At 35.8% G+C, this 23156-nt stretch overlaps 1 long non-coding RNA gene across 1 annotated transcript; it reads left to right on the top strand.

The window, feature by feature from the left end:
* Nucleotides 1-3883: 3883 nt before the first annotated feature.
* Nucleotides 3884-6508, top strand: LOC140016758 (uncharacterized). Its single transcript, XR_011822961.1, has 2 exons — nucleotides 3884-4054; nucleotides 6274-6508. It is a non-coding gene; the product is annotated as an uncharacterized lncRNA (long non-coding RNA).
* Nucleotides 6509-23156: the final 16648 nt, after the last annotated feature.

Raw genomic sequence — 23156 nt, forward strand, 5'->3', positions numbered from 1 at the left:
CCCCAATGATAAGTTCCTTAGGATGATTTTGGACGAATTTCCAGACTCTTGGAAGATCATTAGGAATCGCAGTGTCATTGTCATTGTCTTCTCTAGCAGGACTGTCTTGATTTTCATCTTCCTTTGAATCATTTTCTGATAGAGCTGTGCCTTGATTGCTGATTGTTAGCTTCTTTAATTCTTCTCGAACACCTGCATCATCATCTTCACCACAACTTATGGATGTGTCACCATTAGATTCATCAAAAGTGATATGTATAGCTTCTTCTATAACCAGAGTTTTACGATTATAAACTCTAAAACCTCTCTTATTTTTACAATATCCCAAAAAGATCTCCTCATCAGATTTTTTATCAAACTTACCAAGAAGCTCCTTAATGTTCAGAATGAAACATTTGCAACCAAAAACTTTAAAATAACCAACTACAAGTTTTTTATCAAACAACAGCTCATATGAAGTTTTATTCAAGATTGGTCTTAAGAGAACTCTGTTCATGGTATAGCATGCAGTGTTTATAGCTTCAGTCCAATAGTACTTTGGTAGATTGCATTCACTAAGTATGGTTCTAGTAGATTCTTGAAGAGTTCTATTTTTCCTCTCAATCACTCTATTTTGCTGAGGTACTCTAGCAATAGAAAACTCATGTGTAATGCCATTGTTGTCACAAAATTCTGGAAATCCACAAAAATGAAATTCTGTGCGATTGTCACTTCTTATTTTTATGATTTTCAAACCAATCAAATTTTGAACCTTGGGAAACTGGGAAACAAAGTTTTTGAAAGCATCATCTTTATGTGCAAGAAACATCAGCCAAGTGAATCTAAAATAGTCATCAACAACAACAAAACAGAATCTCTTGCCACCAAGGCTTGTGGTTTGAGTTGGACCAAAAAGATCAAAATGTAGGAATTCTATGGGTTTTGAGGTAGAAATACATTTTTTTGGTTTAAAATATACCTTGATTTGTTTTCCAAATTGGCAAGCATCACAGATGCGATCTTTACAAAAATTGAGTTTTGGAAGCCCTCTAACCAGATTCTTTTTGGAAATCTCTTTTCGCAAATCCATATTGAAGTGACAAAGCCTTCTGTGCCACAATCAGCGATCCTCATTTGCTACTTTGAGACAACTAAGGCTGGAAGCATCAACTTTTTCAAGAATCACCACATAAATGTCATTAACTCTTTGTCCTTTGAAAACAATGTTACACTTTGAGTCAAGAACAAGGCATTCATGTTTCTTAAATAACACGAGCAGGTTTCTATCACATAGTTGACTAACACTCAGCAAATTGTAACTCAAGTTGTCGACTAAAAGAACATGATGAACAAAAGTCTGACCATTCTTACTAACAGTACCAATTCCAACAGTTTTGGCTTTATTATCATCTCCAAAAGTAATCTTTCCACTTGTTTTTGGTTTGAACTTGATGAACTGTGATGCATCACCAGTCATATGTCTTGAGCATCCACTATCTATGAACCATTTTGATTCTTTAATAATGTCTACCAGGTTCACCTACACAGTAGTCCACAATATAATATTTGGTACCCATTACTTTTTGGATCTTTCATGGTTGGCATTATATCTAACAACCCACATGCATCTCATTCCATTTCTCATATTTTTCTTAACATAACAGTTGCTATTCATGTGACCAAATTGACAACAAAAGTTGCTACAGTCATTGGATCAATCAAATGAACAGGTTTAATAAATCTGACTTGTCTTCTCTTGTGGACAGTAAACTCATTTTTACTATAATTCAATCTTTTCTGATGAGTGTAAAGGTGAGATTCAGTGTCATTTTTTTGAAGACGGTTCTGTTTCATATGTTGTAACAATTGACATAAATCATCTATCCTTTTTTTTAGGCTGCATTGTTCACTTCTGAGCATGTCACAGAGATTTGTCTTTTTGTTAAGTTCAGCAAGCACATCAGTTTCAATCCTTTTAAGGTTCTCATTTTCATGCTTAAGACATTTGTTTTATCGAAAAAGATTTGCATTATCTTGTATTAGAAAGCTAATTTTCTGTTTTAGTTCTTTGTTTCTAACATAGGATTCTTTTAAACTGTTATGTATTTTTTTTAGGAAAGAATTAATATCAACATCAGACTCACTATTACTATTAGTTTGAGGTTACATTAGGTTACCTCTTCATTTTCAATGGCCATGAAAGCTACTTGGGCGGATTCATCTTCTTCCTCTACTTCTCCTTCTGAATTGCAGTCATTCCAGGTGATTTGAAAATTGTTGAATTTTGATTTTCGTTCACTTTTGTTCTCCTTCTTTTTTTTCATTGGACATTCATTTGCATAATGACCAGGTTGGCTGCATTTAAAGTACTTATCAGTTTACTTTTTGTTGAATTCCAGCTTTCCTTTATTTCTGAAATTGTTGGACTGATTTGGAAAGGAATTGCTATGTCCTCCTTTTCTGAATCTTCTGTTGTTGTGTATTCTTTTGAATTCTCGTGTGATGAGTGCAATGTCACTATCATCACCTTCCATGTCATCTCCATCCAGAGAGATTGTATCATTTTCTTCTTGCGAAGTCTTCAGAGCAATGCTCTTTCTAACTCTTGTCTTTTTCTTCCTGCACCTTAGACTTGAGTTTTAACTCATAAGAGATCAGTGAATTTATAAGGGATTCAATAGATAAAATGTTCAGATCTTTGGCTTTCTCAATGGCAGTCACTTTGCTCTCCCAATCCTTTATTAGAGCATTCAGAATTTTTCTATTTTTCTCACCTAGAGAGTAATCTTTTTCAAGAACTTTTTGATCCTTAATAAGATCATTGAATCTGCAATACATCTTGTCGATGTTTTCGTGAGATTCCATCTTAAAGGATTCATACTTCGTGACCAGAATGGACTTCTTCTGTTCTCTCACATTTTCATTTCCTTCGTATATTTCTCGAAATTTATCCCAGATTTCTTTTACAGATTTGCAGCTCTTGACTCTAACAGATTCGTTTGAGTCTAAAGCACTGTACAGTACATTCATCGCCTTGGCATTCAGAGTGAGATGAGTTCTGTCTTCAGCAGTTAGTTCACTTCTTGTTTTTGGTCTCGACCTGTTTGTATTTGCATCAATAGTAGAGGCATCAAACGGACCTTCATTGACAATAAATCATAACTCAATATCAATATATTGTAAGAAAATAATTATTCTTTCCTTCCAACTGACATAGTTTGAACCATTGAACATAAGAGGTCTAGCTACTAATTGTGTGAGGCCCCAGTCCGTTCTACGTTGAGATATTCATTAGTTGGGCGGTAACGTTTGATTTTAGGAGTATTTCGAAAACCCTATGTAGGGATTAAGATTTAAAGCCCTACTATCCAATTATTCCATAATAAGTGCAAGTGAGCCTAAAAAGTAGGGTTTCACTCTTTGGTTTCAGGATTGGAGCAAAATTAGGGTTTTTTGCAATTTTCGCCGGATGAAATTTTGGTACGGAAAAAGGATCAAATTTGGTGATTAAAAGTGACTTTTAAGTGAGAAATAATATGTGATTAGGAGCAATAAGATAAGGTTAGTGAATAGGAAGTAAAAAACCCTAGTACGTGTGTTTTAAGAAAAAACGGCGCGAACCGGCGGGTCCCGCGCATTACCGATTGAACGCACCAATTGACCACCACTTACTTGCTATACAAGTTTACCATTAATGGAACAAAATATCTTCCCCCTCTTAGCTTCTTATTGGCCGAAAATTAGAGGTTAGAAATGCAACAAGAGAGAGAAAAATTTGTGGTCAAGATTAGTCCAAGTGTTGAAAGAATTTGTGGTCACAATTAAGCCTTGATCATCTTACCTTCCTATAAGACAACTTGAGCCTTTTCTCCCTCATTCTTTCTTGCTGAGTGCCGAGCTCAAGGGGAGAGAAAAGAAGAGCAAGAACAACAAATTTTCCTTCTTGATTTGCTTCAATTAAGTTAGAAATCCAAATCTAACCCGATTAAACTCACCTTTGAGTGTCTAAGTAGTGAAGTGTTGGAGAGTTTTTGGAAAGGAAAGCTAGGAGGACACTTGGTGGACACCAATCAAGGTGAGGATGCTGATTTCCCTAAATTTTACCTTCAATCTTGTGTAAATTAGCTTGGTAACTTCAAATTGGTGGTGAATAATTGATGCAATCATGATTTGGGGGTTTTTCCCTTTTGGTTTTATGAACTAGGGCTTGCTGAATTGCTGCCCAACTTAGAGTGTGTATGATATATGTTGCAATTGAGGTTTCATAAGGTGTTTTGGTAGTGATTGGACCAAGAAATTAAGGAAGATTCACTAAAAAACTAGAAATTCCAAAATCTGGAAAATTTGTTCCAACTTTCTGTCCGAAATTTTAGCTGTATGTTAGAGGCTGTTTTGGCCTTGGGTCAAAGAATGAAAATTGTAGGGAATGGTATTTTATGTGTGCCTATAAAATTTCAGCTCAATCGGAGCAACGTAGCTCGTGAAAAGTCCAAAATACCCTTACTGTTTTAAGTATTTCCCAGCAGTCCGTTTCTTCAGTTCAGTCCAGTTTATCACGATTTTTGACCAGGATCCATTCTGATTTAGCTCTGGGCCAAAACATAAAAGTTGTAGTGTTCTGAAGTAGCTTTAAAATGCCTCAAAGAAAACCTGATTCGGACTTGTGTACACTGAGTTATGTCCATTACAGTGTTCTACGTTTAAACAACCGACGAATTGGTTTCTGGTTTAGTAATTCGAGAATTTGACTAAGTTACATTAGAAACTGGACTACGTGATCTTCATGGATGTTGTAGATCTGTGTCTTAGCTTCGAAACGGCGTAGGTTTCGTTTTAATCCGATAAGCGTAGCCTCGGATATGGTATTACCGCATTTGTACGTCAAATCTGTCTTGTGCTAAGTTGAATTTCTGCACTTGTAATTGTTGTGAATCTTGTTTTTATGATGTTCTGAGCCTATGGAACGGCTCTTGGCTTGAATTGTTTTATGTGTGATGTTGGATTGTGGTTGAAGAAAAATAATGAAGCCTAAATGGCTGGAAATTAGGTAAACACAAAGGGCATGCTGCCCGACTTTACGCTCGAGGACCTTTGCTACTTTGGTTATCGAGGGTTATACGTTAGTTCTTGGCCAAAACATCAAAGTTTTAGCCTTATGTCTCAGCTTTCTAACGCCTCTGGAATTTCTTGATTTCGATTTTTGAGCCGTGAGTTACGGCCTTGCAAACAGGGCCTGTTTGGTAACCCGCCATGAAACGTCTGGCACTATTTCGTGCCTTTTGACCTATATCTATTGAGATCTGGGTTGCGATGTCTTCATGAACATTGTAGCCCTTCCTCTTAGCTTCGTAACGGTACCTCATGTACCTTGATCCGATATTCTTAGCCTAATTTTTGACCAAAACGGTTTGAGATGGCCGACTTGGCCATTTCCGTTTGCAGTTCCGCGCGGACGTGTGCGGCCGTTTTGCCGTTCCCGCACTTGCGCGTGCCAATTTTGCCGTTTTGCTTGTTTTAAGTACGTTAGTTGCCGTTTATGATATATTGTGACATAATTTTCGATTTCAGACAGTGGTGAGCTAGGCGGTGCCGGTGGGGCCCACTACTAGCCAACACACAAAGTGAATTCCGCTTTTATACTACTTTTGGTATTTTGAGTAAGTATTCAGGCCGCTCTTATGTGTTAGTTGTTTATGTGTTTCGTTATGTGTAAAAAAGGTATCTAGGCGATGGTGTACTTTATCGCACTCGATTTAGACCCTAATTTACGCACCAATTTGTACATGACATATGTATGTGAGAAATTTTGGAACAAAAACCCTTGAGCTTGTGGCTCGGGGTGACTTTTGAATAATTTTGTGAATTTTGTGAGTTTGCGGTTGAACTCAATACCTAGATGGACTATTCGAGCCGGTTAGGGCTTGGTCGAAGTCAGTCCAACTTGGTTTGAGGTCACCAAGTTTGTGACCCGAGCTTATGATTAAAGCTCAAGTTTGTGATTTCGTTCGCCTGGGCAAGTTTGTGAGGTGACTGGCCAGTGAGGGTGATAAGGTGTCGGTGGGTGTACAAGTGAAGTTCTACGGACCTTATTTATGGTCGACGGAGTGTCGACAGGAGATCAAGCATGGCAAATGAATTGGTTTTGGAGCCACCCGTATCCTTATTATGTGATGTTACTTTTCTGCTTTTGCTTTACTCTTACTGCGTAAATGTTGCTACGTGAAATTTACGCTTTTGCCCCTGTTTACTTACTAAGCTTTTAGCTTACCCCATTCCGTTTGTTTTCCTTAGCAGGGGCCGACGCGGGTACGTTTGGGGCTCATACACTAGTTTAGTAGATTGGCTTGTAATAGTTGAACTTTTAGGATGTTTGTTTTTATTCTGGTGGTTTGTATTAGGATCCTTCTTAGGGTCTTCCTTTTGGTTTTGGTTGTAATTATACGGATGTAATAGTAAGAGCAGGTACTTTTGGAGAATGTAATTATAACTCTTTTGGGATTGTATATAGTATGTATAGTACTCTTTTGGATTTTCTGGCTTTTATTGCTTTAAGTTTTGAGTCCTGGCGCGAGTTAGGCAGGCGGCCCGCCGATACCCTTGGGTTCGCCCTTGGGAGAAGTGGGGTCGTCACAAATTGTCCCTCAAAGAACATGGCATTGTTGGTTGTCATATCTACTCCTAAGCCGATTGAGCTTAATTTCAAGGAGACCAAACTCTGATACCAATTGTAAGGATCGAAGACAATCTAAGAGGGGGGGTGAATTAGGTGGTTTAAAAGTTAGCCAAAATATAAATCACTTTTTTTCTGAACTAGCCCTCTTTTTCTAAAGTACCAGACCAAGGAACAATTTATGATAAAGCGGAAATAATTTAGAACAGAAGAGATAAACATGTAATGTTGCAAAACAGTGAGTAAGAAGATGGAATGGCAAACCAAATCTCAAACTCGACTAGAGTTTGAATATCCCTTTATATTGTAAGCTCCTTCAAGTTGATTCAATATACAACCAATCTCTTGTGTACACGGAAGGATCACTTCCTTCTTGCCTCAAGATACACTTGATCAAACAAGTAAGTTTTACAATCACTCGAATAACCCTCACAGAGCTACACTATTGAGGAAATTGAATCACACTTGAAAAGCTAAATGAAGATCATACAACTAAGAGTACAAATCTTCTTTTTTGAGTATTCTTATGCTTGAATCACTCAAGATCTGATGTAGACTTAATGTGTATCTGTTATTTTGGTGATTGACTTTTATCCTATTTATAATAGATCAAAAATATCTTCAATTAATGCCATTAACGGACACAAGGCAGGTGAAAAGTCAACTAGCCGTTAGTAGTGTCGGACATCCGGTAGGCTGGTTTTGTGCTTCCGAACGCAGGCAGTGAGTTCAAAAAATTTTCTTGAAATCTTTAGGATGTCCGGCAGCATCAGAATATGCGTCCGACCATAGGATGTAAAACTTGGAATCCTTCATTAATTCTTTCGGACGCCCGGTGCTTCTAATGCTTGTTGTTCGAAGTGTTGCAATGATTGTCGGACGTCCGGTGCTCAGGTATTGTGCGTCCGATCGAGGTTAGAGATCTTAGAAGTGCTGACTTATCAGTTTCGGACGTCCGAGAATAAGTTCTTTGCGCGTCCGAAGATACTCAACGGTTATCGGACGGCCGATAGGATGTATTTGTGCGTCCGACAGATGTTTTAGCAGATGCTTGGCCTTTGAACCTATTTTGCTCCATTTTCTGATAAAAAACAAAATTTGGAAGATATTAGTTTTATCCACTTGTTTTGTAATCATCAAAAGGTACGATTAAAGATAAACATTTCTCAACTAGAATAGAGAATTAGTTACTCTCTAGTGAGAGTAACCCAAGCAACTCCATTGAAACAATTTGCATAAGTCTTTAACCAAAAAAAAAAAAAAACCAAGAAAGGAGAGAAAAGACCAAGTGATCCTGGCATTCCCTTCACAAAGCAAAGAGTCACTACTCCTAATTTTTTATCCTGACCAAAATACTAATCAAATGGGATGCCGACTTTCTCTCTTCCAATTTCCTAGTTCATATCGACTACAATAATAAAAACATGTTTCCTAATTAGAAAAGATACTGTAATAGATAATCTTCTACGTTTTCTAATCCAATGCTATAACTAATAAAGAAAATTAAAATCTTCCAAATCTTCACCCAAAAGCTGTCTGGAATTCAATTTGGATTTAGAAATCTCCGTGTGCAAATTTCGAATCATCTGGATTCGATAGCAATTCTTGAAAAATTACCTCTTTCATCACTTTTTGCTGATTTTCCTACAATGGGTACCATTAACCAAATATAAGTAGAATCTACCAATAAAAACAATATTTGACTAAATTTATAACCAATTATAAATTTAGCAACAAATCGCAACCTATTAACTTACTTCTTTTTCATCTTCAATTTTACTCGCAGGCATTTCCTGAGTTTAAGCATGTTGAGTTGAATTAGACTGACTTTAATGTGATTCACTTGGCTATATTGTTAGACTGTTGACTTGATTGTCTTCATATATTTCATTTTTTCTACAATATTCAATAAACTGCTCAAATTGTCTTTCATCACCTTCATGCTCATCTTGTTCTCCCTTATTTCCAATAGGTTTAGAGGAAGTATGTTCACCATTATCAAAACTTGAATGTAAATCTGTTCGAACTATAGATGTATCATCTTCCCCAGCAGTTTCATAAATTGATTCTGTTTGCTTATTGCTATCCTTCCATTCTAGAGTAGCAAATGATCTATAAATATAACCACATTTCCTAACAGATTGTGTGGTCTTTGCATTTTTACTACCACGTGCATGGACTAGTTAAACATGCTCCCTATCATCAATCTTTTGTATTATTACTGCAAACTTCTTGTCATGTGATGGCTTTACGATAGCCTTGATATGAAGTTTGAACACCTCTTTCTCTAGCACATGGTCACATATCACTTCTATCAATTTGAAATGCTTCACCCAACTATAGAACTCTTTAATATGATTATTAATTTGAAGGTACCTCAGTCCATGGTTGGTATCTTCTCGAATTAAGATAACAGTAGAATATAACTTCATTGTTGTGACCACAACTCATCACCATGTGCTTAATCTCATACATTGATATCCTCTCTCCATCACATAGATCTATCTTCTTGAATTCTACCCCTATGATACAATTTAATTAAAAATAATTTTTTAAGTAAAATTGAACATTTTATTGATAAGAATAGTAAGTTTGTACACGGAATATAAATTTCTACTACATCAATAGTACTTTATACTATGCAATACTCGTCAACTTAAACAAGTCACAGATAGTTTCAACTCTATAGCCAATTCCCAACTTGCCTTGTTTACTGGAAATTTTTTCCAACCCATCACTACATCTCTTACAGCAGTCAGCACTTCATGAATAATGTCCTCCTCTTTTACAGGCATTTGTTTGAATAAAGCTTGATTTCTAGCTTTCTAGATATGGTATACCACCCTAACAAATACCAGTCTCCTCACTTGATCAGGAAAAGATTTCGACTTCCAAAGGGCACTTAACCATTGTACTTCATTTTTCCATGGTAGAATATCTTTAGTAGACAAGCAAAATGTGTACCAATTTTTTCTACACCTTCCTTGAAACAGAACAATCAAAGAACAAGTGATTCATGGTCCCCAATTGGCCTTAACATAACTTGCAAAGCTCACCTTCCAGTTTTACTCTCCATTTCTTCAATCTATCCTTAGTATTTAATTTTCTAAGACATAGCATCCAAATAATAAAAGCATATCTTGGCACTACTCCTTTTCCCCAAACCAGCTTATACCAGCTTACTGTGTTACCATGAGGTCTCAAAAATTTCATCCCTGCTTTGACATTGTATCTTCCTAGTTGTCCATCAATACAGTATACCTCATCTTTTGCCTCCATGCAGGGTAGGAAGATTTCAGGTGTGGCAGCTTTAAGGCTTTTGAACTCCTTAGTCATCCTTTTCCCTTGTGGCCATTTCCATGCCCCCTCCTGTATAAACTATGTTACTGCAGATGTTTTCAAGAACCCAAGGTTATATAATACATTTTCAGAGTATTTTGGTATAAAGGCCCCATTACGTGCTAGTTATCATACCAATAATTTGTATCCTGCCATCACCTATTACAGTTTTTATACTTGCTTGTCAATCCCTTCTAATCTTCAAAATTTTGTCACGACTACGAGTAGTTAGCCGGCTCTTTTATTCCCCAAAAGGATGCACCTTTAAGACTGACAGCATGAATCCACTTAACCCACAAGTTGTCCTTCTTGCTGTATATATTCCAGATTTTCTTTAATATTAAATATTTGTTCCATAACACCAGATCAAAAAGCCAAGTCCTCCCTCTTTTTTCTGTAAACACACATCATACCATTTTACCTTAGCACAGTAGTGGAATTTGATCTCTCCAAACCACAAGAATGATGCCATTAAATTGTTAATATTTTTATTACAACTTTTGGCAAGATAAACGCACTAGACTAATAAAGTTGAATACCATTCAAAACTGTCTTGATTAATTGTAACTTGCCACCATAAGATAATCTTTTTGTCACCCAGCTTTGCAAAGTTTGTTGCATTTTGTTAATGATTTGTTCGCAATCTACAAAGCTCAATTTCGTAGATATCAAAGGTAGTCCCAAATATCTGATAGGTAAAGTCCCAAATGGCATCTAAATTATATCACTGAATTCCTTCTGCATCTCTTCATTCACCCTAACTATGTATACTTGACATTTTTGCAAATTTGGTCGTAGTCTAGATAGCTACCCAAACTCTTGCAAAGTCTTCTTTATAACCGTAAAGGATCTATAAGCTGTAGTAGTAATGATAAAAAGTTCATTAGCAAAAGTCAGGTGTAATAGCTAAAGATCCTGGCATTTTAGATGGTAGTCAAAATCTTCACTAGTGATTTTTTTTATAGCCACCTTGAGAATACTTGCATAGCCATAAGAAATAGGTAGGGGGAAATTGGATTCCCTTGCCTTAAGCCCCTTTCATTACAAAAGTACCCAATCAATGATCGATTTAAGTTGACGGAGAATGAGACTGTAGTAACACAGCTTGCAACTAATTTAATGAAATTATTAGGAAATCCCATTAGTCCCATAGTAGATAGTAGAAACTCCCAATTCAAAGTATCATAGGCTTTCATAATGTCTATTTTGATAACTGTACGAGGTGGTCCATTAGCTCTTCCATAACCTCTGACTATTTCATGTATGAGCAGCACATTATCAAGAATGTTTTGACCCTTTATCATGCACTCTGTGTATGGCTAATAATAGATGGAATCGCCTGCTTCAACCTTTTTGTAAGAATAGTTGAGTAGCATTGTACAGAGTCTTGCAATAAGCAATAGGCCTAAAATTCTTCATATGCATGGCATTTGGCACTTTGGGGACTAGAGTGATTGTCATAGGTAGAACATGTAATGATTCATAAAGCAAAATTTCAGTGCTTCAATAACCTCAGCACCTACCACATCTCAATTTTGCTTGAAAAATTCAGCTGCGTAGCCATTCGGGTCAAGAGCTTTACCATCCTTCAATGCGAACATAACTCTCCAAATTTCTTCATCAGCAATTTGGCTAGAAAATTCTCTACATTGCTCAACAATAAGAATATGAGGAACAATTCTTCTCAATTTTCCTTCTAACTCCCAATTCTATTGACCCTGAAATGCAAAAAGTTGCTAATAAAAAGAGACAATAAACTCCTATACTAACTTGTAATTTGTAACCTTAACATCATTCTTATCATATAAAGATAATGATTCTGTTTGGACATCAAATATTTGGAATATTATTTAACATAATATTTACCAAATCAAGAAGATATTTCAGATAACACAAAAATTGTTTGGATTGCAAATAATAAGCACTGACCAATTCGATTGCCCACAAGAAGTATTTTCACGTGAGCTCTTCCACGTGGTTGTATAAGTTGGATTGCTTCTTAGCTGGATTTTCATTTTGCTCTCCAATTGCTCTCCAATTGTCTCATTTTGCTCTCCAATTTTCATTTTGCTTCTCACCTGTTCGTTTGTTCTGATTAACTAAAAAGCCAAGTAGTGTATACAAATCTATAAATCTCAAAACCACAAATTGGGTATGACGTTACTATTCCTTGTGCAACAGCTTAATGACCAGAATATTAACTGGCATGAAGAAGAAAGTACTTCATTTTGTGGTTATTTTCTCTCCATCAGTTACTTTGGAAAAAGCTACTGTGAGAACCTGCAAAATTTTCTTATTTTATAATTATTTTATTCTATTTCTTTCATGCATTTTCTTTATTTTATTTTACTACCTTAATTTTCTAGATATTTTTATAAGTGAGTATAGTTTTTAAATTATTTTCTTGGTATAAGTTAGTACATGTTAAGAGTGAAGTGCGTTATGGACGTGGGTGCAGTTAGTGCGATAAAATTTTGACGATTAGTTGCAGTTTTGTATAAAGGGATATTATTTTATAAGGTGTTAGTAAATAATTAGAGGTTGGTTAAATAAAATTACCATTGGAAGACAAAGAGATGAGATTAAACCATAAAGCGCCATTTGTCGCGACACTACTAGAAGATGGATTTTGACCAAAGTTGTCTTAACTTTTCTAAAACCAATTTTGACCAAATTTCTTTCCATTTTTCCTTTGTCTTGGCCGAAACTTGAGGAGCAAAATAAGGAGAGAAAACTTCATCATACACTTCAATTTAAAGCTTCAATCTTGAGTTTCAACCATCAAAATTGCAAACTACTCCATAAAAGTTGCTTATTAAAGTGGATTAGAGGTGTTGGTGGAGTGTTTTTTGAAGAGGAAGTACTAAGCTACCATCTTTCTAGTGGTTCTAAGGTAACTTGCCAAGAAATCCCTCTTTGCTTCGAATAATTGCATATTAGTAGTTTAAGGTTACAAAATAGATAGTTTTATGAGAAATATTATGGATTAAGGTTGTGATATGTAAATTTTCAGTTTTTATGATGAATATTCTGCCTTCATATGAAGCTTAATTGTAGACACCAAGAATTTTGGCTTTTTTTTTATATATAGTTGATTTTTTGTTTTAATTTTTGCTTATTTCATTGAAAAGAAAAGAAAAAGAAAAAAATAATAAAAATAATAAAAATAGCAAGTGGGTGGCATGCATTGGGACAAGTGTCCCTTTGTGTTTTGGACAACATAACACCTAAGGCATTAGGTGTCTAAACACTGGGTGGTTTAAGGAATTTTGAGGGAACCAAAAAAAAAATAGAGAAAAGGGGGGGAGCAGAGAACGGCTAGGGTTTCAGGGAGAAAAGAAACGAAACAAAAGAAGAGAAAAAAAGCTAGCGGTGGAGGAAAAAAAAGGGAGAAGGGGGCTGAGCAAAACGGAAGAAAAAGGGCAACGGTAAAAAACTAGAAGAAATTGAGAGCTTGGGAAGAGGCAAGAAAGGCAGCTTCGGGCGGTGGGGGAAGTAAAAAAAAAAAACAGAGAGGAAGGCTGGCGGAAGAACAGAGCAAGGTAGGAGGAAAACGAGAAAAAGCAAAGAAATGGGCTTCGGGCGGCTTCGGGCTGAAACGGATGAAGAGGAAACCAGGACAAGAAAGGCAAAAACAATTGGTGGCTAGGAAAAAGGAGTGACGGAAGAAAAGAAAAAGGCAGCGAAGGCCAAGAGAGAAAAAACAGAGAAGGTAACCAGAAAAACAGGGAAAATGGGCGGAGGAAAAGAAGAAGAAAGCAAGGGACGGAGGAAGAACCGGAGCCGGCACCACCTCGTCGAATTCCACCACTGCCACCTATGAATCTTCACCGTGAGAGACCACTGTAAGTTATCACCTTCCTTTACATTTTAGTGTTCCTCCAAGCACGGGCCATGAAAGTTTTCAAAGCATGTCTGCCGCGAGCTGTCAATTCAATTTTCATGTTGATTGTTCATGGATTTTAGAATATATATGCCTTATGTGTTAAATTGGTTTGAATTACTTGGGATTTCTGATAATTTTGGGTGCTGAGTTATGTCAATTGCGCGAGAAATTGGTGAAATTTTAATGGCCATTTGTTGTTCGATGAAATGCTCCATTGAGAGTTCGGCCTGAAGGATGGACTAATTTTTGTTTTTGTATACACTCGACCAGTCCAAACGAGACTTGTGGAAAATTTTGATGTGTTTACTTTTTGTGCATTTCATGTCTTTCTTACCCTTTCTCTGGTATGAATCAGAGTCACATCTTGACATTGTATGAGAATAAGTTTGTATGAGTTTTTTTTTTTCCTTTTTTTGGGGAGTGGCCAGAGTTGAGCTTTCTGGTATTCTTCATTCGCAAAGAAAGACGGAAATGGAAGCTGACGCTTGATCTATTTGGAGAAGATAATTGCTTGTTTGGATTTATAATTTCTGTCCCTTTATTCTCCCTGGCTTTGTGGTTTAACCCCAGAGTTTTGAACTTCCTAATTTGACTCCCAAATTTCTATAATTTTGTCGATTGGATCCTTCTTTGCATTGCATTGGAACCCCTCAAGTCCCCCTTGTTCTGATATGACCCGGAAATTGAAAAAAGTGAACTTGTTTCTCCCTTTTAGATTTTAATCATCTTTTAATATGCATGAGTAGTATTTTAACTAGATGAATTCTTGTTTTTTAGGACATAATTGTGGCTTAATAATTTTTGTTGATTTTATCATGATCGGGTGCTTGTGAAAAGGTGATTTGGGTTGAGAGGTTATTTTACTTGGTTTTAAGGGAGTGGGTTTGAGTTTATTATTTTGGATTTTTGGCTTGGGCTAGAGGGTCAAGACCCATCTGTTTGGTTGGCTAATTTTGGGCAAAAATAATATACTAGCCCGCTCCATTTGCCTTGGACTTTCAGTCGGGTTAGGAAGCCTTCGGCCCAAAGAAAGAAAAGTGGCCCAATGACCTGATGTTCTTAAGAAATCAGTAAACAAATTTGCAGATGGGTCCTTGTACTTTCGAGTATTTTCACTATGGCCCAAGCAATTAAAAAATCCACCAAATTGACCCCTCAAAACTTTTTCCTTGCCTTCCAATTGGGCCCTATTTAGTGAATATGGGTTGTTTAGTTTATTTGAATGCTTTTGTTTAAATTTTCAATTTCATGTTTATTTTATTTCTTGAGATTTATTTGTTAATTAAAGTGATGCCTTGACCTTTTCTTTTATTTTGGAGGGTAAATTAGTAATTTCACTCTATTAGATCTCCAATTCAAAGGAGGTACACTCTATCCCTTATTTTCTCTTTATTTGACCCTTATGTGCACTTATGTGTTTTATGTGTGCAATTGCATGATTTTTTTGTTTTTATTTCATTTTCATTCATTTATTTCTTTAGTTATTTAATCCTACTTTAATTTATGTGCTTATTCTAATGTAATTATTTGAAAGGCATTCCAATGCCGAATTGTAATAGTTAGGGGGTTATTTATTTATTTTTTTTCTTCCCCCTTAGATTGTAGTAGGTTCGCCCCAACTGTAATAGATAGGGCTTATGTGCTATGTGCTTGTGTGTGCCTATGTGTTTATCGCTTTCCTAGGCCTTTGCATCTAGATGAGCATGCTTGTATGCTACGTGCTATGTAAAACTAGGTGCTTTGCATATCTATTTGCTTTAGTATTATATTTGATTATGTGGAAGAATGCACATTACCATAGTTAGTCCAATACTAATTATGGTCTTCCTCTCGAGCCCTCATAAGTCCAATGCTTATGAGAGAGCGTTAGTAAAGGGCTAGTCTAATGCTAGACCCAATAGAACCGTCCCCCTTTTCGCTAGTGTCATATTTGCATGCTTCACTACAATTTCATTTTCATTTTAGTATTTCTCATTTCTGCGTGCTCCTCTAACCTTTCTCCTATATATCTAGGATTGCATTCTCATTTTAGACTAGTTCATTTGCTTGTATAGGTTAGAAAGTTACCTTTCTGGTAAGGGAAACAGACAAATATGGCTACACATAGCCTTAGCACGCTTGTTTTCTTTCTAACGAAAAGGCAAATCAAAAGTCACGATTTAGGGTCTCCCCATACCCGTTTTGCTTGCATTCCTTTGGGGTTCATGCATTTCTAAGGCACATTACCATTTGCACACTCCCACTTTACACTATCATTTTTTCATTATGATTTCACACACTCTCATTTTATACATTCTCACTCCGCACACTACCACTTCACCCACTATTAATTCACACGTTCTCACTTTACTTTACACTCTCTCACATCTACCCATTTACATTTTTTCACACTCATTTGCACCCTTGCACTTTACACACCCACTTGAACACATCCTTCTAAGGTTTGGTGATGCAAAGAGATTATGGGTTCGAACCCTGCCTCCCTCAAAAATTGTCATAATATGTGACGGTGTTCTTTGGCCATCTTCGATGGAGTTTCTACTCACATCGAGTCTCCTCCCCCTCCCCCCTAGAATAGGTTAGTTTAACTTATAGAAATCCTATCGTTTCGACAAAAAAAAAAAAGAACACATGCACTTTACACACCTATTTGCACACACTTGCACTTTGTACACTTGCACCTAGCACTCGTTTTTACACTAAACAATATTTTCACATACTCTCATTTTTTTCCTCATTTTAACTCGAGCATTCATTTGCATTTTTTCGTGATCTCTTTGAGAATTTATCATTGGCTATCACAATTCATGTAATTAGGACCAATCGAGCCTCAAAAGAGACATTTTGTCCCATTCAAACCAATCACTAGATTTAGGTTTGCATTCATGTTAGACACATCCAAATGCAATACATCTTTTGGATAAAAATTAGGAAAATTGTCACTAAATCAAGCAACTAACTTAGGCTAAGTTAAAGGGGTGCCTTAGACTTCGTCTTTGCCTTTCCTTTTATCAACCGTGACCCCCGAACTCACTTTTTTGATTTTCGTAAATTAGGAGTCATCTAAAAAGATTTTATTTTATTTTTTTTCAAAAACTACTTTTTGGGTAATTTGGTACACCCCAACTCAATATCAAGTGGCGACTCCTATTTTTTTCGTTTAAAAACCTTTTTAGATTATCATTTTGGCCAAACTGTCACATTTAAAGTCCCATGGCCTTTTCCTTTATTTCTCACATTCACACACTTCATATTCTTCGCACTACGCATTATGGTTTCAAACGACTTTTTTCTATTTTTCAAAAAATGGGGCGCGACAGTTTGGCGACTCCACTGGGGACTTCCTAAGTGGGTCCGAGCACTTGATTTAGTTATTCTTTTCCTTTTCTACCCTTTTCATGTATCGCATTTGGATGTTTAGGGTTGCATTTTTTCTTTTTAGGATTTTTGCATTTCGCGCGTATCAACTCACTTCTTCACCAATTGGCGTGCGATTGATTTGATGGATGGATGGTTTCATTTGTGTGATCCCTCGCTTTGCATTGCATTTGGGTGGGGGGACATTACCCTAGAGTTTCACGTTAGATCTCAAATCCCTCCCCTCCAAACGAAGCGCTTGCATACGTGCATACGCTTTTATTATTTTTTACCCCTCATTTATTTTTCTTGTAGTGGTTTGTCACACCACTCTGCTCTATTAGGATTAGACGACCCACTTGGACTTGTGATCGCGACACGATGTGTGCATAGCATGATCCGAGGGGTCATTCAATCTTCCGCTTTAAACTTTGGATTGATAGCCTTTAACTTTTAGTCGAAAGTTGAGGATTTTTGATAGATTCACTCAAACACGTAGCCGTGATACGATGTGTGCGTAGCAGTGTTTAGGAGATCACTCGAGCCACCGACAAAAGGTCTTGGAATTGATGACCCTTAACCATGAGTCTGAAGGCTTGGGGACCTGAGTTTATTGAATCTAAATGCATTAGTGAGCCCCAGTCTCATGCATCCATGGTAGTTTACGTAGGGTAGAGTCTACCTTACCCTATTAGGGACACCATTCACGAGGGGAGGGATCCAACCCTTCTATTTCTTTTATTGCTTTATTTTTTTGTATTACCTTGCTACAAATGTGTTATGTGTATTTGTCTGATTGAACTAACTTTTTTTGATTTTGTCTCCATTGCATTCATAAGCCCTAGAAAATAAGAGTTCTGGCATGGTACTCTCTAGGAGCCTACCCTGTTTGATATGACACGTTTAAATTCAATGTTTCGCATTGACAACATAAATACATTTCATTTTAACCTCACCCCGACATACAAAATGGGGTTCCTTTAGGACACGTTTCATTGGTATACTGCATATTTAGTCGCATTGATAAACTGGCATCATGCATCCACCTTAGAAGGGAATGCCATTTAGGGAATCCCGTGTTAGGAACAAACCGCCTTGTGTCTCGGATATATAATCTAATAAAACTTGCACGTTTGTATTTCCTGTACCATCCAAAGAGATAGTGCACGAGGTAAGGGAGGATCCGATCTTTTCAAAGACGACAAAACAATTTTTGCACATTAGAATATGGGCATCTAACAATCATCTTTGGGCCATTTTAAACAAATTTGGTAAAAAATTCCCTTATGTAAAGGACATTAATTTGAAAAAATTCACAAATGATTCCTTATTATTGAGACAATAAATATAGAGGCCAAATCTTGATTTTAGGAGACTCATAGACTAATGCATTGCAATGATTTTTTGATACTACCAATGGGTAGATAATTCAATCGATTTTTGAATAAATCATTAATTTCATCCAATCCATTTTGTCAATTCATTCAATTTTAGGACAATCTAATCATTTTTGAATAAATCATTAACTCTATTTCATTCATTTGGCCAATTTACCCATTTTTAGGGCAATCGATTCGATTTTGAAGAGATCATCAATTTCATTCAATTCAGTTGACCAGTCTACCTATTTTTAGTGCAATTCGGTCGATTTTGAATAAATCATCAATTTTATCCTATCCATTTGACCCGTTTTTTCCCCTTTAGGGTTTATGTCTAAGGTTCACTGAATAAATTAATCGAGACATTGCAATCTCTTTTACACATCATTTTACGTGTTGATCAAAGCAGGCAATCCATTCGAAATTTGTCCTCATTTTTCAGGACAAATGTCTCTTCTCACTCCAATTGATCAAATTTTTTCAAATCATTTTTCACTCAATCAGTTGATCGGATTCATCAGGTATTGTATGGTACATATTCTAAAGGATTGCATTTTCATACTAAACCTATCCTTGGCATAAAAGGGTTCCCCCCATAGGACATGCATACCGATTTTATAGTCTTACTTAATAACTCAGGGTATTTTTTCTTTTATTTTTTCCCTCCCCTGCATTCATAAAAATACTTTAATAAGATGAAAATATTTTTCTATGTCTGATAAAATTTGAAAATTACAAGTATTACTTGATTCCTGGGCAGGCTTTGCAATGAAAACATGAAGGATCTATCTGGAAGCGTTAAGCTAAAGTCTCTAAGAGATTTCATAATTGTTTTTCAAAGAAAAATTATGTATATTTGACTTGTTAATATATTTGTCCCAAAAGAAAAGGAGACAAAAACTGTATATGTGGAGCTTTTTAGAAATTTTTCTCTTCTTATTTGAATTATAATTGAACGAGAAATTTTGATTTAAACTTTTTCAGCAATAAAGTTTTTGGACAATTATTGTTTTGTGTATATTCATGTACATTTCATTCTTTATTTTTGCTCATTGGAGATTTCATGATGAATTTTAAAAAATAAGACCAAATTGAGATTTTTTCAACCTCTAGGCTGAAAATCACAAGTGTATGCTTTCTAAAATCTTTACGTACACTAGATTGGTGATCCGAACTGTACAATAAGAATGCTCAAAATTAAAAGAGATCACTCGAAAGACCCAATTAGATACCTTTTCTCCTTCACTGTACAATTCATATTTTGCCCACTTCTATTAACCCCAAAATAAAATCAGTCACATTGATTAATAAATTACAAATTGGGACAATCTTTGCTTGAAAATGTTTACTGTATCAAAATAGATTCAACCCACATCTTAGTGAAAGCAAAAATGTGCACTATTCTTATTTATTTTAAAAATTTGGAATGATATTTCAAGCGTTCGTTTCTCTATCCATACAGCTTTTATCATTTGTTCTTCCATTTGAACTTTTAAAAGAATAATTTCGTTTCAAATAAGCGCCTTGATGATCACTACCCTACATTGAAAAATTTTCAAATATCAAAAAGGGAATGGATTGTCAATGAGCATTTCGTTACTTTGGTTGTCATGAAGCGTAAGAATGATGCTTTGGCCATCGTTTCTACAACGTAAATACTATTTATCCCTTGCATCCTTATTTAAGCTAAAATGGTTGGTTCTTTTCAAAACACCTATGATTGCACCCCACATTGGGAAAGAAGATTGGAGAATTTTACGAAAAAGGGGTAAAAAAGGCAAAAAGACTAAAATTAAAAAGAAGAGAAAGAACCCCAAATTGGAAAAATTTGATTCCACTATTAATATTCTGAACTTCAATTTTGAAAAAAGAAGAAGAAAGAGAAAAGAAAAGTAAGAGTTTTGTCCGGCGAATCACCTATGTTTCACAAATATAAATGAGCAGGAGCCTTCCTCAGTCAATTAATTCAGATATATGCAAGAAATTTCGCATTAATAAAAGTTTCCTTTCAGAATTAATGTAAGAAACGGAATAAAAAGTCAGGCTCTCTTCTTTTCCAATCAAACATTCTATCCCTAGTTATCTCTTTTGAGCCTTCAGAATAAAATATTTCATTTGGCAACCACTGAGGATCGCAAACCCCACACTGGGGCAAGTTTGAGTCGCAAAGGAAAGAAAAGTCTCAAGAAATGAAAAGTGATAAAGCAACAAAAGCAAAAAGAAAAAAATAAAAGAAAAGAAAATCTCTGTTAAACATAAATTGGGGCAAATTTTAAAATTTAAAAGAATGGCAGAAGGCCAAAAAGAAAAAAAGAAGCAAATAAAAGAGAAAATAGCCTCAATTGAGAATAAATTAGGGCAAGTTTTAATTCAACCCTAAAAATAGGATTGATGCAATAATGCAATCGCAAATCATTCCAACCACTTTTAAAATCCGCTTCCAAGCCTTAACTTTTCTAAACACCCCACCAGACCCCATTATAAAAGTTGAAAGTCCTGACTTTTGTTTTTTGCAATATCTCAGTCAAAAAATTTTCTAATTAGCAAGTAATACTCATATACTGATACTAGAAAATTTTAGATGTATTTCTGAATTGATTAGGTGTGAGGTTAATACTACTCATCATGTGAAAACCCACAAGGACGCCTTTGAAAAGAAAAAGCAAAAATAAATGCAAATGAAAAAATGCAAAAAAATTCAATGCTGAAAGTCCCTGTTGAGTGATAATAAGAGTCAAACAAAGTTCAAGATTTTGGAGTCCAAAATTAGGGCAATTTTTGGAAAGAAATGCGATATTCGGTGCAATGTCCTTGAGAATCTTATTTCTTTAACTATCGTTTCAAGTCACATTATAAGCTCATAAAATCCATCGTTGACTTATCCTTCATGACAACTCGAAGTGAGGATTATGCTTCTGAGGTATCCCTCAATCATTCGGGATCATAAAACTATAACCTGTTTTTACATGTTCATCTATCGTTTCTACCCATATGTTACAAGCTTATAAAGCTTAAATGTTGACTAAGTTTTCTTAAAAAATAAGAGTGACAAACTCTTTGTTTTCACTAAGATGTGATATTGAATGGATTACATACAATTTGGGCACAAGAATAAGACAAATCCTGATCTCTCATTTTCCTTAGCCACCTCAAAATAAAAAATAAGATCAATTGATTGGTCCTAAAAGACGAGCTAACAAGAAGTGGTGATCCATTACCCTAAGCGTTGATACTAAAGTGAGGAAGAAATCTTTTGTAATTGGTATTATTTTGAGAAATTCATCATGAAATTTTTTGTATGAGTTTAAGCAAGACGTTTAATTTTCTTCACATTATATGTTAGGAAACATAATTTCTTACTTTGTTCAAATAAATGGAAAGTCATCCAAACAAATTTTTGCAATTAAATGGGTCCACGTTGGGGCAAATTTTTATTTGTGAGATTTTTGTAAAATGGGCCCACACTGGGGCAAATTTTTATTGTGAGATTTCACAAAATAAATCCACACTGGGGCAAAATTTTTAATACATCTAGAAATTTCATCCAAGAGTCAAATAATGTACTTTCAAATCAATCACGCTGTTCTTTTCATTAGTAAGTGCATCAATTTAAGTGCATATTGTACTTTCGTAAGTCTCCTGTGCAAGTATTCATGGCTAAAATCATTGAAAAATCATCTAATAATGTTGAAGGCCGATATCGGAAAAGAAAAGAAAGAAGAAAGAAGAAGGGCCACACTGGGGCAAATTATTTTTGGAAAGATTCTCAAAAATAAAAAAAGTAAAAAATAATCAAAAATTAAAAAAATCAAAAATCAAAAATCAAAAAATCAACAAATCAACAAATCAACAAATCAAAAAAATCAAAAAATCAAAAAAATCAAAAAAACAAAAATAAAAAATCAAATCAAGTTTTATCACGGCAGGATCTGATTTAATCCCACTGATCGATTGTCAAGGCATTTCATTTGCACTGCCACTAGACGTGGGTCAGTCCCACTAGTCAGCATTTCATTTGCACCGTCACTAGACGTGGGTCAGTCCCACTAGTGAGCATTTCATTTATATCGTCACTAGCGTGGGTCAGTTCCACTAGTGAGCATTTCATTTGCACCGCCACTAGACATGGTTCAGTCCCACTAGTGAACATTTCATTTGCACTGCCACTAGACGTGGGTCAGTCCCACTAGTGAGCATTTCATTTACACTGCTAGTAGACGTGGGTCAGTCCCACTAGTGAACATTTCTTTGCATCGCCACTAGACGTGGGTCAGTCTCATTTGCTCCGCCACTAGACGTGGGTCAGTCCCACTAGCGAGCATTTCATTTACACTGCCACTAGTAGTGGGTCAATCCCACTAGTAAGCATTTCATTTATACTGTCACTAGCCATGGGTCAGTCCCACTAGTGTGCATTTTATGTTTCTTGCCACTAAACATGAGTCAGTCCCACTAGTGTGCATTTTATGTTCCTTGCCACTAAACATGGTTAGTCCCACTAGTGTGCATTTCATTTTCATTTCCACTAAACATGGGTCAGTCCCAC

This window comes from Coffea arabica, chromosome 11c (genome assembly GCF_036785885.1).
Source record: "Coffea arabica cultivar ET-39 chromosome 11c, Coffea Arabica ET-39 HiFi, whole genome shotgun sequence".
NCBI classification, from domain to species: domain Eukaryota; kingdom Viridiplantae; phylum Streptophyta; class Magnoliopsida; order Gentianales; family Rubiaceae; genus Coffea; species Coffea arabica.